We start from the raw sequence: 18,857 nt of genomic DNA, 5'->3' as shown, positions 1-18,857 counted from the left end.
CCCAAAAAAAAAAAAAAAAAAAAAAAAAAGAAATAAAACAATACAATTACAATGCAAAACATACCTTTTCCATAGTTTCCCAAGTTTTCTAATACAAGCTCACCTTGTATTAGAGTTAGTGTTTAGGAGCTGCCCCCTCTACAAAAGTAAAGGGATCCACCTGGGTCCCCAAAGTCCAGCCTGTAAGGAATGCCTGTAACATTCCTTAAATAAGGTGATGCCTCCCTTTCATCACTATTGTTTCATTCTGATGTGAACACTACCATGTCAATCATTGCCACCCAAGTCCTGCCAGGAGGAGGTTCCCTGTACCCGTGCTTTTCTCACAGATCCCTCTTCCTTTCCATCTCTGAAGTTACCTCAGGGAAAATGTGCTCAAAGCACTTTGAGCTAATTCCAACTGCAGTGTGAATGACTGATATCAGGCACATACATTCCTTTTCTTGGGAGCATTTACATTTTCTTATGGAGCCTTAAGACATTATAACTCAAAGATTAGTTCTTAGCATTTTTCCCCAGGGCAAAAATCACCCCCTCTCAGATGTTACTTAGATATAACTAGACCTAGGTAACGTGAATGACTGATTTTGGGTGAATATATTATTTTTCTTGGGAACATTTACATTTCTTCATGGAGCCTGAAGGAACTGTAGCCCAGATCTATATTAGCTCTTATCTTTTTGCCCAGGGCAAATAACTTCCCTCTGTGGGTTTCAGATGTACTCAAGTGGTAAGATGTTCAAAAGCCACTGGGTTCTATGTGAAACACCATGAAATTATGCTATTCAGTCTCACACCCTTAAACATACAAGTCTCCTATCTATAAAATCCCAGCATTTAGTTTAGGGCACATAGAAACTGCTTCCTGAATCTTTACTGACTGGAGATTGCATACTGTACTAGATTCTAGCTCAGACAAGTGGTAGTTAAAAGTCAGAAGAGACTGAAAAAAATTCAAATGAGAAAACTCTTAAAATTGAGAAAATGCTAACCATTTCCTCTGAAGCTTGGGGACAGTTCTCTAGGAGGTAGTATGATTCAGTGGCTAAGAAGAACTCAGGGTTTGGAGACAGACGGACATGTGTGTGAACTCTACCTCCACTCCTCACAGATATTACAGATATTATGTTAGACCCTGGGAAGTCACTTCACTCCAGAACTCCCCTTTCCACTCTATAGCACTCTAGGGGTGCTGAGCTGTAGGAGTACAGATTTGGGGCTGTTGGCCATCATTACCCCATGATGGGAGAAGCTATCTGAGAATGAAGCCCACCCAGAATACAGCAGAGCAGACAGAGGGCAATCAATCCCTGACAACATGGTCTGAAGTCCTGGACTCAGCCATACCTGAAATCCATTCCTTGGCTTCAGAAACATGGCAGTGATGTGAGCCAGTGACTTCCCTTTTTGGTTTAAAATTTTTGAGCTGGAGTTTCTGACCTTTGCACTGGACAAACAAACAACAAAACAAACAAACAAAAAAACTATTTACTTTCCTTGATTAATCCTGTCCACAGAGCTGTCTCCCCCTGCCCCAAACTTCACATTTGAATGTAGATTATAGAGATTAGCACTTAACACACTCTCCTTAGGTATTTGTTGATTGGTCCTGCCTGTCTGTATTGTCTTTTCAAAACTAGACTGAGTCCCTTGAAGGTTGAAGGCAGGTCTGTTCATCTCCCTTGACACTACTCAGGGCACGGTGGATACTCAAGAATGTCTGGCCAGTTCTGAATTTGCCAAACTGGTCCTCGCCTATTCACATATCATTGCTTTCCTTCACCCTTACTTTTTGGCTGTCAAATGCTCATAATTGAATCACTTATACTCTAATCTGATGGCATGCTATTAGCATTGGTTTGCACCAAGACCCTGTGTAAATTTTTTAAATTAAAAATATATATAATTTTTGGACTTCCCCGGCAGTCCAGTGGTTAGGACTCTGGGCTTCCACTGCAGGGGGCACAGGTTCGACCCCTGGTCGGGGAACTAAGATCCCACATGCCGCATGGCACGGCCAAAAAAAAAAAAAACAGAAAGAATATTCCAGAACTCCAGGAATCCCTATTCAGGAGTTACCCCTCCCCCCATGGAGGTAACCACTGTTCTGAATTCCATGGCATTATTTTTTGGCTGTCACTACTTCCTGTGTACCTGTCACCCTCCTCCTTCCCTCAGCTCCCACACTCTTGTGTTTCTGTTTATCTTCCAGTGGGCTTTGCACATGTTTATTACAATCCATCAGCAAGTCTTGACAGCTCTGCCTTCAAAATACGTTCATTCTTCGCCTGCTCCATTTCTACTGTCCTAGTCCAGCCCCATCCTCACTGGGCTGGACCAGTGCACTCTCCCCTTCTCCTCCTGGCTCCCATGCTTGCCCCCATAGTCTGCTTTCCTTATTAGGACTCAAAAAGCCCTCTCCCTCGTTACCTTTGCACCGTCTTCCACTGCTTTTCCTCTCTCTCCCTCCCTCCACACTGGACTCATGTCACCAGGCACGGTCCTCCCTCAGGGCCTCTGCACTTGCTGTCCTATCCCCTTTCCTAGATCTCCCTGTGGCTGGCTCCTTTCACCTTTAAATGGCTGCTCGAATTCACCTCCTCCATGAAGCTCTCCATGACTACCTTCTTTAAAACCAGTCTCCATCCCCATCTTGATTTATGTTTCTTCATAGGAACTTACTGTCACCCAACACTATATATTTTGTTCATTTATCACAGCGTACATTCATTCAACAAACACTTATGGAGGGTCTATTCTGTGCCAGGCAGAGGGACACATCCTAGGGAATGTCAATATTCATTCATTATTTCACTCTACAAAAGTGTCTTTTACTCCTATACATCAACATTGATCCAGGAGCTTAACAAGTCAGAGATAGGAAAGGTTGTGGGGTGAAGTACCATAAAGTCTCTAGCTAGAATTCACCTGAAAAATAGGGACAATCATTAGGACAAGACCTACTGTGTGCAGTATCCCTAGTGCCTGGAACTGTGCCTGGTACGCAGTAGCTGCCCAATCAATACTTGTAGAAGGAACAACTGAACATGTATAAATATAATCATGGAGTTTAGTGCGTGGCTGACAAACTACAGTCTGTGGGCCAATTCTGGCCTCTTGCTTGTTTTTATAAATAAAACTTTGTTGGCACATGGTCACTCCCACTAGTTTACATATTGTTTACAGTTGCTGTCACACAGTTGCATAGTCTTGACAGAGACACTTTGGCCCGCAAAGCTGAAAATATTTACTCTCTGGCCCTTTTCAGAAAACGTTTTCTGTAATCCACAGGTTCTGTGGATTAGACTTGCTCAGCCCAATAGCAGGATTAAGTTCACATGTGGTTACTGAGCGCTTGAAGTATAAAAAGTGTGACTGAGGAACTGGATTTTAACTTTTATTTAATTTCTATTCATTTAAATTTAAAAAATTGATAATTCAGTTAACAGACAACTTTTGAGTATATATGGAACAAGTTGCATATGTGAATCTACATTTTTACTGTAAATTTTCTGAACTCTATACAGATCGAGGATTTCTGATGAAAACTGAGCATCCACATTGAGATGGGTTGTACGTGTGAAATACACATTGGATATCCAAGATTTAGCATGAAAAAAAGTGAAATACCGCGTTCATAACTGTGACATTGACTGCACGTTGAAATGATAACAGTTTGGGTTTATGACAGTTTGTCATAACAGTTTGTCAATCTAAATGACTGAATCTAAATTCAGTCATTTAGATTGACAAAAATTTATTATTAATATGAAACTTCATTTTGCTTTGTACTTTTCTGATGTAACTGCTAAAAACTTTAAAGTAAGAATACTTCCATGGAACTGGCTGGGGTAGAGCAGGGCCTGGGTTTGAATCCTACCTCTGCCACTTGTAACTGTGGGCAAATAACTTAGCTCCTCTTGACTCATTTTCTTTATCTGGAAAATGGGGGATAAAGACCCTGCTTCGCCGGGTTCTTGGGGGTTCGATCCATTATAACATGTGGAGTGCTCAGAAGGGACGCCCACACAGCCAGGTCTCAAACTCTGGCCATTTTTAGGGTTATTACTATTATTACTAGTATATGAATCTGTAAGAAACACGCCAGGCTCAGCTTCCGAGGCGCTCGAAGGGCAGACGTCTGCTTGTCATTTTCCGGCCCCCTCAGCCCTTTGGCCTCAGCACAAGTCTGGCCCTAATGACAGTCCCCATTCTGCACAGGAGGACAGAGGGGCTAATAAGGGGTTATGATTCACCATGGCCACTCCATGAGTCAGCCACCATTGAGACAACGCCCAGGTCCCCCGCCCCAGATGGGGACATGTCCCTCGGCACCATGTCACCTCCACATTCCTTTGGCTGCTTGCCAGAGGGTCCTTTCTACTTCTCCCTTTAGGTCAGTTTTGGGGGAAAGAGGTGAGGGGGGCTGGGAGCAGCTACTCCCCCCCTCCCTTCCCCCTCCTCCCCCTCTTTTTCCTCCTCTTTCTCTGGGAATCTCCCTTGGGGTACGGCCAGGCCAGGCAGTGAGTAAAACCCTTGTGACATGGGTGTGGCTGAGGCAGGGGCTGGGGACAGGGGGACTCTGATCGGGCTCTTGGGCAATGCCAACTGATTAGCACCTAATCCTCCAGGCTTCCCAGTCCAAGGGGTTCCTGGCTCTCAGGGGTGACTGAAGACAGGAAGTTTGAACCAGGGTCTCCCAATACCATGAGAGGCGAGACTTTGTCAGGGGGTGAGAGGCTCCCTCTGCCCTTCCTAAAGCATGAAGGACGTTATGTCTAGGAATTCATTCATTCATTCTTGTGACCACTACTTTATTTTTAATAGTTTATTTATTTATTTTTGGCTGCGTTGGGTCTTCGTTGCTGCGTGTGGGCTGTCTTTAGCTGCGGCGAGTGGGGACTACTCTAGGCACGCAGCCTCAGTAGTTGTGGCGCACGGGCTTAGTTGCTCCGCAGTATGTGGGATCTTCCCAGACCAGGGCTCGAACCCGTGTCCCCTACATTAGCAGGTGGATTCTTAACCACTGCACCACCAGAAAAGTCCCAATGACCACTGCTTCTTGAGTGCCTGCTGTGTGCCAGGCATTGGGGACCCAGCAGAGAACATAACCAATTATTCCCCATGCCCCGCCCCCGTGGAGCTGATGTTCTGAGGTGGGGAAGATGCTAAGTAAAATCAGTTGTGCATAAGCAAGTAAATAAATAAACTGAAGAGAAACACAACATTGTAAATCAATTATACTTCAATTAGAAATTTAAAAAATAAATAAATTGGGAGAGACCAGGTATAGAAGAATAAAGCAGGAAAGAGAGATGGGAAGGGTTGGGTCAGGGAGGCCTCGGCAGAAAGATCCTGGGGAGTTGAGGGCAGGGTGGTGCCTTGTTCCAGGATGAGAAGGCTGATGTCAGTCCTGTGATGGTTCTAGAAGTTTCTGCGTGGGGCTGGATGGGATGTGTTTGTGGAAAGAGCTGGGAGGTCCCTTGGGTCAGGGATCCGGTTCTCCAAGCCTGGTGTCAGGGTCTAGCCCTGAGCCAACCATAGGAAGGGGGTACCCCAGCTTCAGGAGACCAGGTGGCCTCTGGGACAGTACCCCGTGAGGGTCCTGAGTCTAGACCAGCAAATGGGGTCAGCGCCCCTGCCATCTCGCAATCCACACCCCTCTGCCCAGTCCTTCCCCCATGTCTCACCACCATCTCATCTCACCTCATCTCGGTGATTGTTTTATGGCTGGTGGGTCCAAGGGTCAGAGCTGACCCTCTCACCAGGAAAAGGAGGCCTCCTACGGCTGTGGATGTGGTCAACTCAGCTTCCTTCCCCTTGTGGGCGAGGAGACCTTGTCTCCTCTGGCTCCACCCCTGGGGCTTCTGGGAGGGAGTCCTTAAGGTTCGGGTGGGCGAGGCATGTCGGGGTCCCCAGAGCCTGAATTCGTCCTGGCCCTCCATCCCTCACCTTCTGAATGTGTTTGCTGTAGCTGCTGAAACAAAGTCCCACAGACTGGGGGCCTGCAACAACAGAAATGTATTCTCTCCCAGTCCCAGAGGCTGGTAGTCCAAGATCAAGGTGTCAGCAGGGCTGGTTCCTTCTGAGGCCTCTCTCCTTGCCTTTTATATTATTTTTTAAAGAATTTATTATTTATTTATGGCTGCGTTGGGTCTTTGCTGCTGCGTGCAGGCTTTCTCTAGTTGTGGCGAGTGGGGGGCTACTCTTCGCTGCGGTGCGCAGGCTTCTCGGTGCGGTGGCTTCTCTTGTTGTGGAGCACGGGCTCTAGGAGTGTGGGCTTCAGTAGTTGTGTCACGCGGGCTCAGTAGTTGTGGCTCGCGGGCTCTAGAGCGCAGGCTCAGTAGTTGTGGTGCACGGGCTTAGTTGCTCCACGGCATGTGGGATCTTCCCGGACCAGGACTCGAACCTGTGTCCCCTGCACTGGCAGGCAGATTCTTAACCACTGCACCACCAAGGAAGCCCCTCTCCTTGCCTTTTAGATGCCATCTTGTCCTTGTATCTCTGTGTCCAAATGTCCCCTTTTTACAAGGACCTCAGTCTTATGGATTAGAGCTCACCCTAGTGACCTCACTTAACTCGATTACCTCTTTGAAAATCCCCAACTCCAAATACAGTCACATTCTGAGGCCCTGGGGGTTAGGACTCCCAACATATGAATTTGGGCCTGGGGGATACAATTCAACCCCTAACACCCCTCAAAGCTGTGATGAAATCCAAGCCTGGTGGTCACCTCTCCAAGTAGCTGCCCTGACCACCCCAGCCAAAATCAACCCCCCATCCCAGTCACACCCAGTACAACCCCTTTGATGGGAGGGAATTCTGTTTATCTATCTATGTTATCTGTTTACACCAGGGAGCAGGGACCTGTATATTTTGATCACCGATATACCTCCAGCCACGAAATCAATCCCCCACCACCACTGAAGTGGCTCCAAACCCATCTGTGGAGCAAACCCCACAGTTCAGTGAGCACCACCGGTCTCAAGAGAAATACACCTGCTCTCGGCCAAGTTGGGATATTTGCGTTGTCTCTAATCAATTCAAAACTTTCCCATTTTGTGTGCAGTTGCTTTCTGGACTGGGTGCCAGGAGGTCGAAGTCCTAGCCCCAGCTCAGCAATCAACTTGGCTGTGACATCACAGAGTCACTCCTCCCCTCTGAGACTCTGGTTCCCCATCTGCAAAATGGGATGATGGATCTAAAGGTTATATAAAATGAAGCCCCTTCCAGGTTAAACATTGGGGTTAATGTTTAATCCCAGGGAAAATCTGACCAGGAGTGTAGTTTGATAAGAGTCATGGGCCATGTTGTGTACATATATATGGAGAAGCCCACCAGGTAGGGAACAATCCCATTCACGCATGAGCGAGGTGGAACGGGCTGAGGAAGTGTTAAGAAAGAACCGTGCCCTCATTCTTCTCACTGGGAGCATGGTTAATCCCCAAATGTCCTCCCTCCTGCAGGAAGAACACTGTAGAAATCTCAGGTCACCAGTAGAATCTCCAAGTTAGAGTACACTTAAATGATCACCAAAACCCTCAAGAGAATTTAGTAACTTTTTTTTTTTTTTTGGCAGCACAGTGTAGCATGTGGGATCTTAGTTCCTGGAAGGACCAGGGATTGAACCCGTGCCCCCTGCAGTGGAAGCGCTGAGTCAACCACTGGACCGCCAGGGAAGTCCCTAGTAACATTTATTTTCATGTTACATTGCTTTTACAATTACCTTCTAATTGGGGCATCTGATACTGGTCTAATTTACCATCGTGTTACTAAGTGTCTTTCAAAAATAAATTTATTGAAGAAAAAAAGCCAAATACATAATAATGCTGAAGATGGTACTAAACTTTCTTCAACAAATGTATCTTAGGGCTTCCCTGGTGGTGCAGTGGTTGAGAGTCTGCCTGCCAACGCAGGGGACATGGGTTCAAGCCCTGGTCTGGGAAGATCCCACATGCCACGGAGCAACTAGGCCCGTGAGCCACAACTACTAACCCTGCGCGTCTGGAGCCTGTGCTCCTCAACAAGAGAGGCCGCGATAGTGAGAGGCCCGCGCACTGCGATGAAGATGGGCGCCCCCTTGCAGCAACTAGAGAAAGCCCTCCTACAGAAACGAAGACCCAACACAGCCAAAACTAAAAATAAATAAATTAATTAAAATGTATCTTAAAAGGAAACATTATAACACCAGGTTTTGGGTTTTTTTAAGTATCAGGTGCCTAAAACAGATGCAAAAGAAAATAAACAATGTTATTATATTCTAGAGAGCTACTGTTGCCTGTGGAAGGTTCTGGATTAGGTGACTCTTAAAAACTTAGCAGAAATGTGTTAAAGACACAACAGCACCCAATTTGAGTGCTTCTTGACAGAATCAGACAGTTTAAAAAAGGATTGAAAAGTCATTTCTTACCTTTCATTAGGTTTATTTTGTATATGCAATTTGCATGCAAAGGTGCATGGAGAATCCCAGTGGGGCCTCCAAAACAAACAAACAAACAAACATGCATGGAGAACTCACTCTGTGCATTGAATTCTCTCAAACCATCCCCACCCCCACTCTCTTGGACTTCCCTTCTCCACAAAAAACAATGCCGTTTCTCCTAGGCCCAGCTTCTGGGTCTGGGCACCCAGTCTCATCAAAACCACAGCTAAAATTTATTGATCACTCACTGTGCCAGGCACTGTGCAAAGTACACAAATAAACTTGATCCTCCAAAAACCCCAAATGTGTTGGGGACTTTGTAAATACCCATTTTGCAGATAAGTAAACTGAGGCTCGTGGAGGGGATGCTCTAGCCCAAGCAGCTTGTAAGTAATGATGCTGAAATTCAAGGCAGCAACGCTAAGTCAGAGCTACCCCAGGGGTGAGCCAAAGTCAACCCCAGGTAGCAGTGCTCATGGCAACAACAGGCCGGGGCTTTGTCGTGTCATCTAGCACAGAGCGAATGTCATGGTTACGGCTCTCTGGATTCAATTCCAGCCCCTCCTCTTGCAAGCCGTGTGACCTTGGGCAAGTTATTTGGCCCCTCTGTGCCTCTACTCCTCCCAAAATGGGGAGAATAGTAAAGATCCAGAGAACTCTTATACATGAGCGGTGGCATACCACGTCTGGGGAGAGGGGAGCAGCTCACCCCAGGTGCTATCAAAAATGAGGCCCCCCCAAAAAAAAACCCACAACGAGGCCCATTAGTTTCTAAAATATACAAACGGCTTGTATAACTCAATAATAAAAAAACCCAAACAACCCAAACAAAATATGAGCAGACGACCTAAATCAACATTTCTCCAAAGAAGACATATAGATGTCCAAGAGGCACATGAGAAGATGCTCAACATCGCTAATTATTAGAGAACTGCAGATCAAAACTACTATGAGGCATCACCTCACACTGTTCAGAATGGCCATCATCAAAAAGTCTGCAGATAAAAAAATGCTGGTGATGGTGTGGAGAAAAGAGAACCCTCCTACACTGTTGGTGGGTATGTAAACTGGTGCAGCCACTATGGAGATTCCTTAAGAACTAAAACTAGAGTTGCCATATGATCCAGCAATCCCACTCCTGGGCATACATCCAGAGAAAACTCTAATTCTAAAATATGCATGCACCCCAATGTTCATAGCAGCACCATTTACAATAGCTAAGGCATGGAAACAACATAAATGTCCATCAACAGGTGAATGGATAAAGATGTGGTATATATGCAATGGAATACTACTCAGCCATAAAAAAGAATGAAATAATGCCATTTGCAGCAACATGGATGGACCTAGAGATTATCATACGAAGTGAAGTAAGTCAAGCAGAGAAAGACAAATATCATATTATATCACTTATGTGTGGAATCTAAAATATGATACAAATGAACTTATTTACAAAACAGAAAACAAATGTATGGTTACCAAAGGGGTAAGGAAGCGGGGGAGGGATAAATTAGGAGTTTGGGATTAGCAGATACAAACTACTACATATGAAATAGATAAACAACAAGGTCCTACTGTATAGCACAGGAAACTATATTCAATATCTTTTAATAAACCATAATGGAAAAGAATCTGAAAAGAATCTGAAAAGTGTATCTATCTGATACACTTTTCTGTACACCAAAAACTAACACACACTGTAAATCAACTACATTTCAATTTATAAAAAAGAAAATCTGAAGTAAAAAAAGGGGAGCCCATTGTCTGCAGAGAATTCAGAAACTGATAATAAACCTGATTTTATTATTATTTTTTTATCAACGTGCATAGACAATTCTGAACAATGTCAATGTCAAAATAATCTCCCCCTAAGAAATCTTTTATTGGTCTAAACAAGGGAGTGAGCAAAGTTTTCCCATAAAGCGCCAGATAGTAAATATTTTCAGCTCTTTGGGCCAGATGGCAACTACTCAGCTTGTGATCCCAGCAAGAAAGCCACTGCAGACAATTCATCAATGAATATGGCCCAGTGCCAGGAAAGCTCTGTATATGGACACTGAAATTTGAATCCTCTATACTTTGCACATGTGAAATATTATTCTCTTTTTGATTTTTTTTTAAGATTTTTTGTTGTTGTTGTGGACCATTTTTAAAGTCTTCCTTGAATTTGTTACAATACTGCTTCTGTTTTTTTTTTGTTGTTTTTTTTTTGCGGTACGCGGGCCTCTCACTGCTGTGGCCTCTCCCGTTGCGGAGCACAGGCTCCGGACATGCAGGCTCAGCGGCCATGGCTCACAGGCCCAGATGCTCCGCGGCATGTGGGATCTTCCAGGGCCGGGGCACGAACCCCTGTCCCCTGCATCGGCAGGTGGACTCTCAACCACTGCGCCACCAGGGAAGCCCCCTGCTTCTGTTTTATGCTTTGGTTTTTTGGCCACGAGGCATGTGGAATCTTAGCTCCCTGACCAGGGATCGAACCCACACACCCTGCATTGGAAGGCGAAGTCTTAACCACTGGATCACCAGGGAAGTCCCTCTATTTTTTATTTTTTTTCCCAACCAGTTAAAAACAAAAACAAAAATAAAAACCCTCCTTAGCTCCTACAAAAATAAGCTGGATTTGGCTGACAAGTCATGGCCTGTCCACTCTTGGTCTGAACAATTGCTGTGGTTTAACCACTGGAAGTTTTGAATTAGCACATTTTATTACTTATCCCTTAATAAACATTGTATTTTACACGGAAGTGAATTTGGAGAACTTCATGCAATTCATTTGGCTGCAGACACACACAGACTCAGCTATACACATTCATTTGAAGAGTTAGTTCTTAACGATTCTAATTCTTTTGAGTTCTCTTTGGAAACAGTTCACATTTCCAACCCTTGTGGTATTACACGATCTTGTGTTTAAACAGTAGATTTGAAATAAACAGTGGTGGGCCAGTGATTTTAAACGCAAAGAAACAGAGTTTGAGTTACTTCACTTTTTTTTTTTTTCCCTATCTGACCACTTGGACCTTCTGTTTCTGTTTAAAAGTTTAGACAGTGCACCAATTGCAAATTATAATATTTTTGTTTGGCAAGCTCAAATTTTAATTCATTTTTACTGGATTTTTACTGTAAAGCTATTATTCATTGCTGCAACAGATCAGTAGAGATATGTACCTACATATAAAGAGAAGTTTTTCTTTAAAAAAAATTCATTAATGGAATTAAAATGTATCCATTCATCACCTTTTTCCCTTTATTGGACTGGGGTATTTATTTATTTATTTATTTATTTATTTTTTGCGGTACGCGGGCCTCTCACTGTTGTGGCCTCTCCCGTTGCGGAGCACAGGCTCCGGACACGCAGGCTCAGCGGCCATGGCTCATGGGCCCAGCCGCTTCGCGGCATGTGGGATCTTCCCGGACCGGGGCACGAACCTGTGTCCCCGGCATCGGCAGGCGGACTCTCAACCACTGCGCCACCAGGGAAGCCCTATTTATTTAATTTTTTAACATCTTTATTGGAGTATAATTGCTTTACAATGGTGTGTTAGTTTCTGCTGTATAACAAAGTGAAGCAGCTATACATATACATATATCCCCATATCCCCTCCTTCTCGCATCTCCCTCCCACCCTCCCTATCCTACCCCTCTAGGTGGTCACAAAGCATCGAGCTGATCTCCCTGTGCTAGGTGACTGCTTCCCACTAGCTATCTATTTAACGTTTAGTAGTGTGTATATTGGACTGGGATATTTATTTTACGTATGTTACTGGTGTGATTATATAGCTGGTGTTCAATGAAAGAAAAAATTTCACTCTATATTTCTCTTATGGCTCTTACAATTATTGGTTGCTTTGCATAATTATTACTGAAACTTTCTGGCTTATAGAGGAGTGAGTGTTAAAACAAGATTTCCTTCAGGTTTTAAATGTGCTATGTAAGCCATTGCATTTAGGCATTTAATACCTGGTTCCTAGTGTCAGACAAATATTTATTATCATCCCTAGTCCACTGTCTGTCTTTGTAAAGACTGAGAGCAAAGAGCAGCTTTTGCATTTTCAAATAATTTTAAAATACAGAATAATTATTTCACTTTAAAAATATAGGAAAAAGGGCTTCCCTGGTGGCGCAGTGGTTGAGAGCCTGCCTGCTAATGCAGGGGACATGGGTTCGAGCCCTGGTCTGGGAGGATCCCACATGCTGCGGAGCAACTAGGCCCGTAAGCCACAACTACTGAGCCTGCGCATCTGGAGCCTGTGCTCCGCAACAAGAGAGGCTGCGATAGTGAATGGCCCGCGCACCGCGATGAAGAGTGTCCCCCACTTGCCACAACTAGAGAAAGCCCTCGCACAGAAATGAAGACCCAACACAGCCAAAAATAAATAAATTAATGAATAAACTCCTACCCCCAACATCTTCTTAAAAAAAAACAACCAAACATTAAAAATATAGGAAAAAATTATTTCACGACACAGGAAAATTACATGAAATTCAAATTTCAGCCTCAAAAAATAAAATTCCGTTGGCGCGCAGCACGCTCATTTATGGACTTTATGGTCTGTGGCTGTTTTGGGACTAGAAGGGCAGAGTTGACTAACTGTGACGGGCTGTGTTTAAGCTATTTGCTACGTGGCCCTTTAAAATTTTTTTTGCAGACTCCTGCTCTAATTTTTCAACCCCTCTCCTCCAAACCCCCAACTCTGGAAGTCCATGTTCAGAGACTTAGGCCCCCAGGTCCTCTTCTATAGACAGCTGCCCAGCGTCACCCAGTGGACCCCTCCCCTTCCCACCCACGCCAGGCCTGAGGCTGGGGGAGACCGGTCAACTTCTCAGTCCCTGGCGCCCTCTAGTGGACCCTGCGAGCAACTGCCTTCTCAACCTCCTTCCCTGGCGGCCCCACACACACACACACCCCCAGGTCTCCTGGGAAGTGGGGAGCAGTGGGAGGTTATTTTTGTGCCCCCTCCTTGTCCTGATTCCTCCCCTTGCCCCCTGACAAGGTCTCCAGGACTCCCCTTTCCTGGGGCCATGATCCTACTATCCTACCATGCTTTACACACTAGGACTCTCAATGAATGAAATCCCATTCAGTCGTTGTCAAAGATGTTGACAAATTTGAACAGCTTTGTTACTTTCCAAAGGCCCTTGATGTGTATACACACCACCTCTTAATTTGTGCTTTTCAGCTGTACGTATGCCTTGCATTTGTGTAGCATGCCATTCTTTGCCCCTCCAGAGTGTTGTTTAAAAATATTTATTTATTTATTGGGCTAAAACGGGTCTTAGTCGGGGCATGCAGCATCTTGGTTGTGGCGTGCGGGATATTTACTTTCAGCATGAGGGATCTTTAGTTGCGGCATGAGGGATCTAGTTCCCTGACCAGGGATCGAACCCTTGCCCCCCTGCATTGGGAGCGCAGAGTCTTAACGGCTGGACCACCAGGGAAGTCCCTCTCCTGAAGTATTTTGATCCACACAATTTCATCCAACATCTGCAGGGACTGGCTGGTATTTCACACTGAAGACATAGAAGGACAGAGGAGATAGGTAATATGTATGCTCAGGCTAAGAGATGATGTTGGGTCCAAGGCCCGAAAAGACTCAGGTACAGTGGTGAGCTGGAGCCGGCTTCCTCTGGCTGGTGAGATTCAATGACGTCACGCAGGTAGATTGAAATTGGCCAAGGTTGGGGTATTTACACCTCAGGGATCAGCAGATGCTACAAATTAGGGATTTTCTGTGTGGCTCACGAGAGGGAAGGTGTAACCATTGCGTTTGGGGATGTGAGCAGAGCACCAGCAGCATGGCAGTTAGAAAGGAACATAGTCCTCCTGGGAGAGGGCATCCATGCCAGCTGTGCCAGGGACTTTTGGGAAGACAAATCACTCTTTTTCAGAGCCTTCCTTCCTTCATCACTCATTTATTCATTCATTTTCCCCATCAAATATTTATCAAATATTTACCTGACGTAATAAGACGTTACCCATTACTTCTCAAATATTAGAATAATGCTTGGACCTTTCTCCCCCAAAAAAGCTGTGATTATTTATAAAGCCCAGTACCACCTCTCCAAGATATCAGATGTGAGTTATTAGATTCAAAATGAACTAGCTTAGGGACTTCCCTGGCGGTCCAGTGGTTAAGACTCCGTGTTTCCACTGTAGGGGGTCCGGGTTCGATCCCTCCTCCGGGAACTAAGATCCAACATGCCAGTGGGACATGGCCAAAAACAAAATAAACAAACAAAAACTAGCTTAATCCCTACCGCAAATGCAGCAAGTGCTTCTGCTATGCCTGTCATTTCTAGAAGTCTGACCTTGTTTTCAGGGTTAACTGCTGAAGGTTGGCAAATGGCCTGTATATCCAACTGCCTTTTGCCATCTCTATGCGGGCGTCTCACAAGTCTTTCAAATTCAACGTGGCTGACTGAGCACCTGCCATTCCCCCAAACGTGCTCCTCCTGCGGCCCTTCCTGTCTCACCAAACGGAAGCTCCAGCCTTCCAGTGCTCAAGGTCAAAACGTTGGGTTGTCCTTGAATTTTCGCTTTCCCTCACACCCCACATCCATCCATCAGCAGTCTTATCCACTCTGCCTCACTCTGCTCCAGCCACCCGGGCCTCCAGGCTGTCCCTCCAACACGCCAGGTGCGGTCCTGCCCCAGGACCTTTGCACTGGCTGTGTCATCTGCCTCAAAACTCTTCTTCCAGATCTCGATGGAGCACACTCCCAACTTTTTCTGCTTTTGTCAAATGTCACCTTCTCAATGAGACCTTCCCTGACATCCTATTTATTTATTTGGTTGTGCTGGGTCTTAGTTGAGGCTCACAGGCTCCTTAGTTGCGGCATGTATGTGGGACGTAGTTCCCTGACCAGGGATCAAACCCGGGCCCCCTGCATTGGGAGCGCGGATTTTTAACCACTGCACCCCCAGGCAAGTCCCTGTGACTTTTTTTTTTTTGTGTGGTATGCGGGGCTTTCACCACCGCAGCCCCTCCCATTGCAGAGCACAGGCTCCGGACGCGCAGGCCCAGCGGCCACGGCCCACGGGCCCAGCCTCTCCGAGACATGTGGGATCCTCACGGACCAGGGCATGAACCGGTGTCCCCTGCATCGGCAGGCAGGTTCTCAACCACTGCGCCACCAGGGAAGCCCTAAAACTGTGACTTTTGCCCTATTCCCAGCTTCTGTGTTTCCTCTTCTCTTGCATTCGCTATTTTTCTTCTGCAGCACTTGCTGAAATGGGACATACTGTTTTTTATCTGTTTGTGGCCTATTTCTCCCTATCAGACTGTGAGCTCCATGAGAGCTTGGTACAGAGTAGGGGTTCAATAAAAATTTGAACGAACTGCTGTAGCTGTTGAATGAATGAATGATTTGCCTTAACTTAGTTATGAGGAACATGCCACGTCTTATACCCCAAATGCCTCGAAGTGTAACCAATGTCCTGATGCCCTAGATCAGGGGTTGGCAAACCACAGCCCATGGGCCAAAGCCAGCTCACCACCTGCTGTTGTATTGTCTTCAAGAATGCATTTTACACTCTTTAACTGGTTGAGAAACAGTTTTAAGAATATCTTCTGTTACTGAAAGTGATATGAAATGCCAGTGTCAGTGTCACCTGGCCAGACCCATTTGTCTCTATATTTTTGCGACAGAGACTGGCCCTCAGAACCGAAAATATTTATTATCTGGTCCTTTACAGAAAAAGTTTGCAGAGCCCTGCTCTCGTGTCAAAGGAGGAAATGGTGTTGCCAAAGGGGAAACTGAGACCCAGAGGGGTGAGATGAGTTTTCCAAGGCCCCACATTTCTGAGGGACTCCTCCTTTGCTGAATTATCTGAACAATGTTTCTGATGCTTTACAGGAAACAGAAGTCAGGGACTTCCCTGGTGGTCCAGCAGGTAAGACTCCAAGCTCCCAGTGCAGGGATCCCAGGTTTGATCCCTGGTCGGGGAACTAGATCCTGCATGTATGCCGTAACTAACAGTCTGCATGCCACAACTAAAGGACCCTGCATTCTGCAGCGAAGATTCGGCATGCTGCAACTAAGATCCGGCGCAGCCTAAATAAATAAATATTTAAAAAAGAAAGGAAGAAAAAGAAAAAAAAGAAAGAAGGAAGGAAGAAAGAAATCAGACTGATGAAGAAACACCTTCATAAATTGAAGGTCACCTGAGGTACTGACCTTGAGAGAGAAATCTGCACCCAACCATCTGATCTTGCCAAGCCCCGGAGATTTTTTAATTGCCCCTGTAAAAAGAGAAAAAATAAAGTCATCGCTCACTCTAGAAACCTTGAGTTTGGGACTTTGATCGGAGTGATTACGATATCCCATCAAAACTCCATTTGACTTCATCCCTTCCGCAGACATTTATGGGCACAGTCAGAAGCTGAGGGCAAACTGGAGGCAGAAAAGCAAGTTTCTGGGGGCTGGGGAGCGATGGCTAATGGGAACGGGGTTTCTTTTGGGGGCGATGGAATGTTCTGGAACTAGATAGCAATGAGGGTTGCACAACACAGTGAATATACTAAAAACCACTGATCCGCACACTATATTTTATTTTTTTATAATTTTTTGGCCTCACCACGCAGCATGCAGGATCTTAGTTCCACCGCCAGGGATCGAACCCGTGTCCCCTGCAGTGGAAGCACGGAGTCTTTACCACTGGACCGCCAGGGAAGTCCCCATACACTTTAAAAGGGTGGATTTTGCATTACATACATGATGCCTCAATTAAAAAAATAATAATAAATTTTAAAAAACAATGCTTATCTGTTTCTTACTAAATAATAGTGATATGAAATAAATAAATAAAGGGAAGGCAAAAAGTAAATTTCACCTATTAACCACCCCTGCCCCAAGTCAAACTCCTTTTCCACATTCCTCCTAATTCTTGTTCATCTGCATGGACCCTTTTTGCACAGCTGTAAAATAGATATCATCTTGCCCATCCATTGGTCAGGACATGATACAACATCATTAAAAAAGAAAAACAACTCTAGGGGTGGGGATGGGAGGGGCGAGAAATGGTTGAAAGGTGTCAAAAGGTACAAACTTCCAGTTATAAAATGAGTCCTGAGGACACAATGTACAGCATGGTGACTACAGGTAATAGTACCGTGTTGTATATTTGAAGGTTGCAAAGAGAGGTCTTAAAAGTTCTCATCACAAGAAAAAACAAGGTGTTTGTTAACTATGTGTGGTGACGGATGTTAACTAGTCTTGTTGTGGTGACTGTTTCTCAACATATACATAAGCCAAATCATTAGGCTGTACACCTGAAACCAATATAATGTTATATGTCAATTATAGCTGAAGAAAAATAATCAAATAATAAAAGGAGGTAAAAAGGAAGGAAGGAGGGAAGGGAGGGAAAGAAAGAAAGAAAGAAAGAAAGAGATGGGAATTCCTTGGCAGTCCAGTGGTTAGGACTCTGCACTTTCACTGCCCGGGTCTGAGGTTCCATCCCTGGCTGGGGAACAAAGATCCCTCAAGACACGGTGGTGCGGCCACCAACAAAACGAAAAGAAAAACAAAAAAAAAAAACAAGCAAAAAACACACAAAAATCCCTCTAGGGATGGCATCACAGAGATGGGCCTCTGTGCTTTTGTCCACTTATTTGCTACTTCCTGAGTTTTTCCTCAACCCCATACCCCTTTCTCTCTCTGAATAGCTAAGTATCTGGATCGAAGCTGATGCAGGGAATGATCACAGACATTTCTGTTGAATGAAGTAATTAGTGAATATCCATATCCCCTGGGGTAGGTCTTTCTGCCTGGCAGGGAGTAGACACTCAATAAATGTTAGTTGAATGAATGCACACCGTTTTAGTGGAGGAATATTTCAGCTCCCCAATGTGTAAAAGTAGTGGTGTGCTAGTCTGTGTTTAACAACACCCTCTCTTGGAAGGGAATTTAGGTATCTCTGTATATCTAATATATATTATACATGTATAACTACATGCATTGCAGACATCTATATATGTTGAATATACATTACATGTGTATAATATATATGCGTTGCAGACATCTCTATATGTCAAATATACATTACACATATATAATATACATGCATTATATAATATATATATTTATTATTATTATTATTTATTTTATATTTTTTGGCTGTCTTGGGTCTTCGTTGATGCACGTGGGCTTTCTCCAGTTGTGGCGAGTGGGGGCTACTCTTTGTTACGGTGCATGGGTTTCTCATTGTGGTGGCTTCTCTTGTTGCGGAGCACAGGATCTAGGCTCATGGGCTTCAGTAGTTGTGGCACATGGGCTCAGCAGTTGTGGCTCCCGGGCTCTAGAGAGCAGGTTCAGTAGTTATGGCGCATGGGCTTAGTTGCTCTGCGGCATGTGGGATCTTCCCTGACCAGGGCTCGAACCCGTGTCCCCTGCATTGGCAGGTGGATTCCCAACCACTGCACCACCAGGGAAGTCC

Source organism: Lipotes vexillifer, unplaced genomic scaffold, assembly GCF_000442215.2.
Source record: "Lipotes vexillifer unplaced genomic scaffold, Lipotes_vexillifer_v1.1 scaffold1011, whole genome shotgun sequence".
NCBI classification, from domain to species: domain Eukaryota; kingdom Metazoa; phylum Chordata; class Mammalia; order Artiodactyla; family Lipotidae; genus Lipotes; species Lipotes vexillifer.
The sequence above is the reverse complement of the archived record's forward strand: the minus strand, read 5'-3'. Positions refer to the sequence as shown.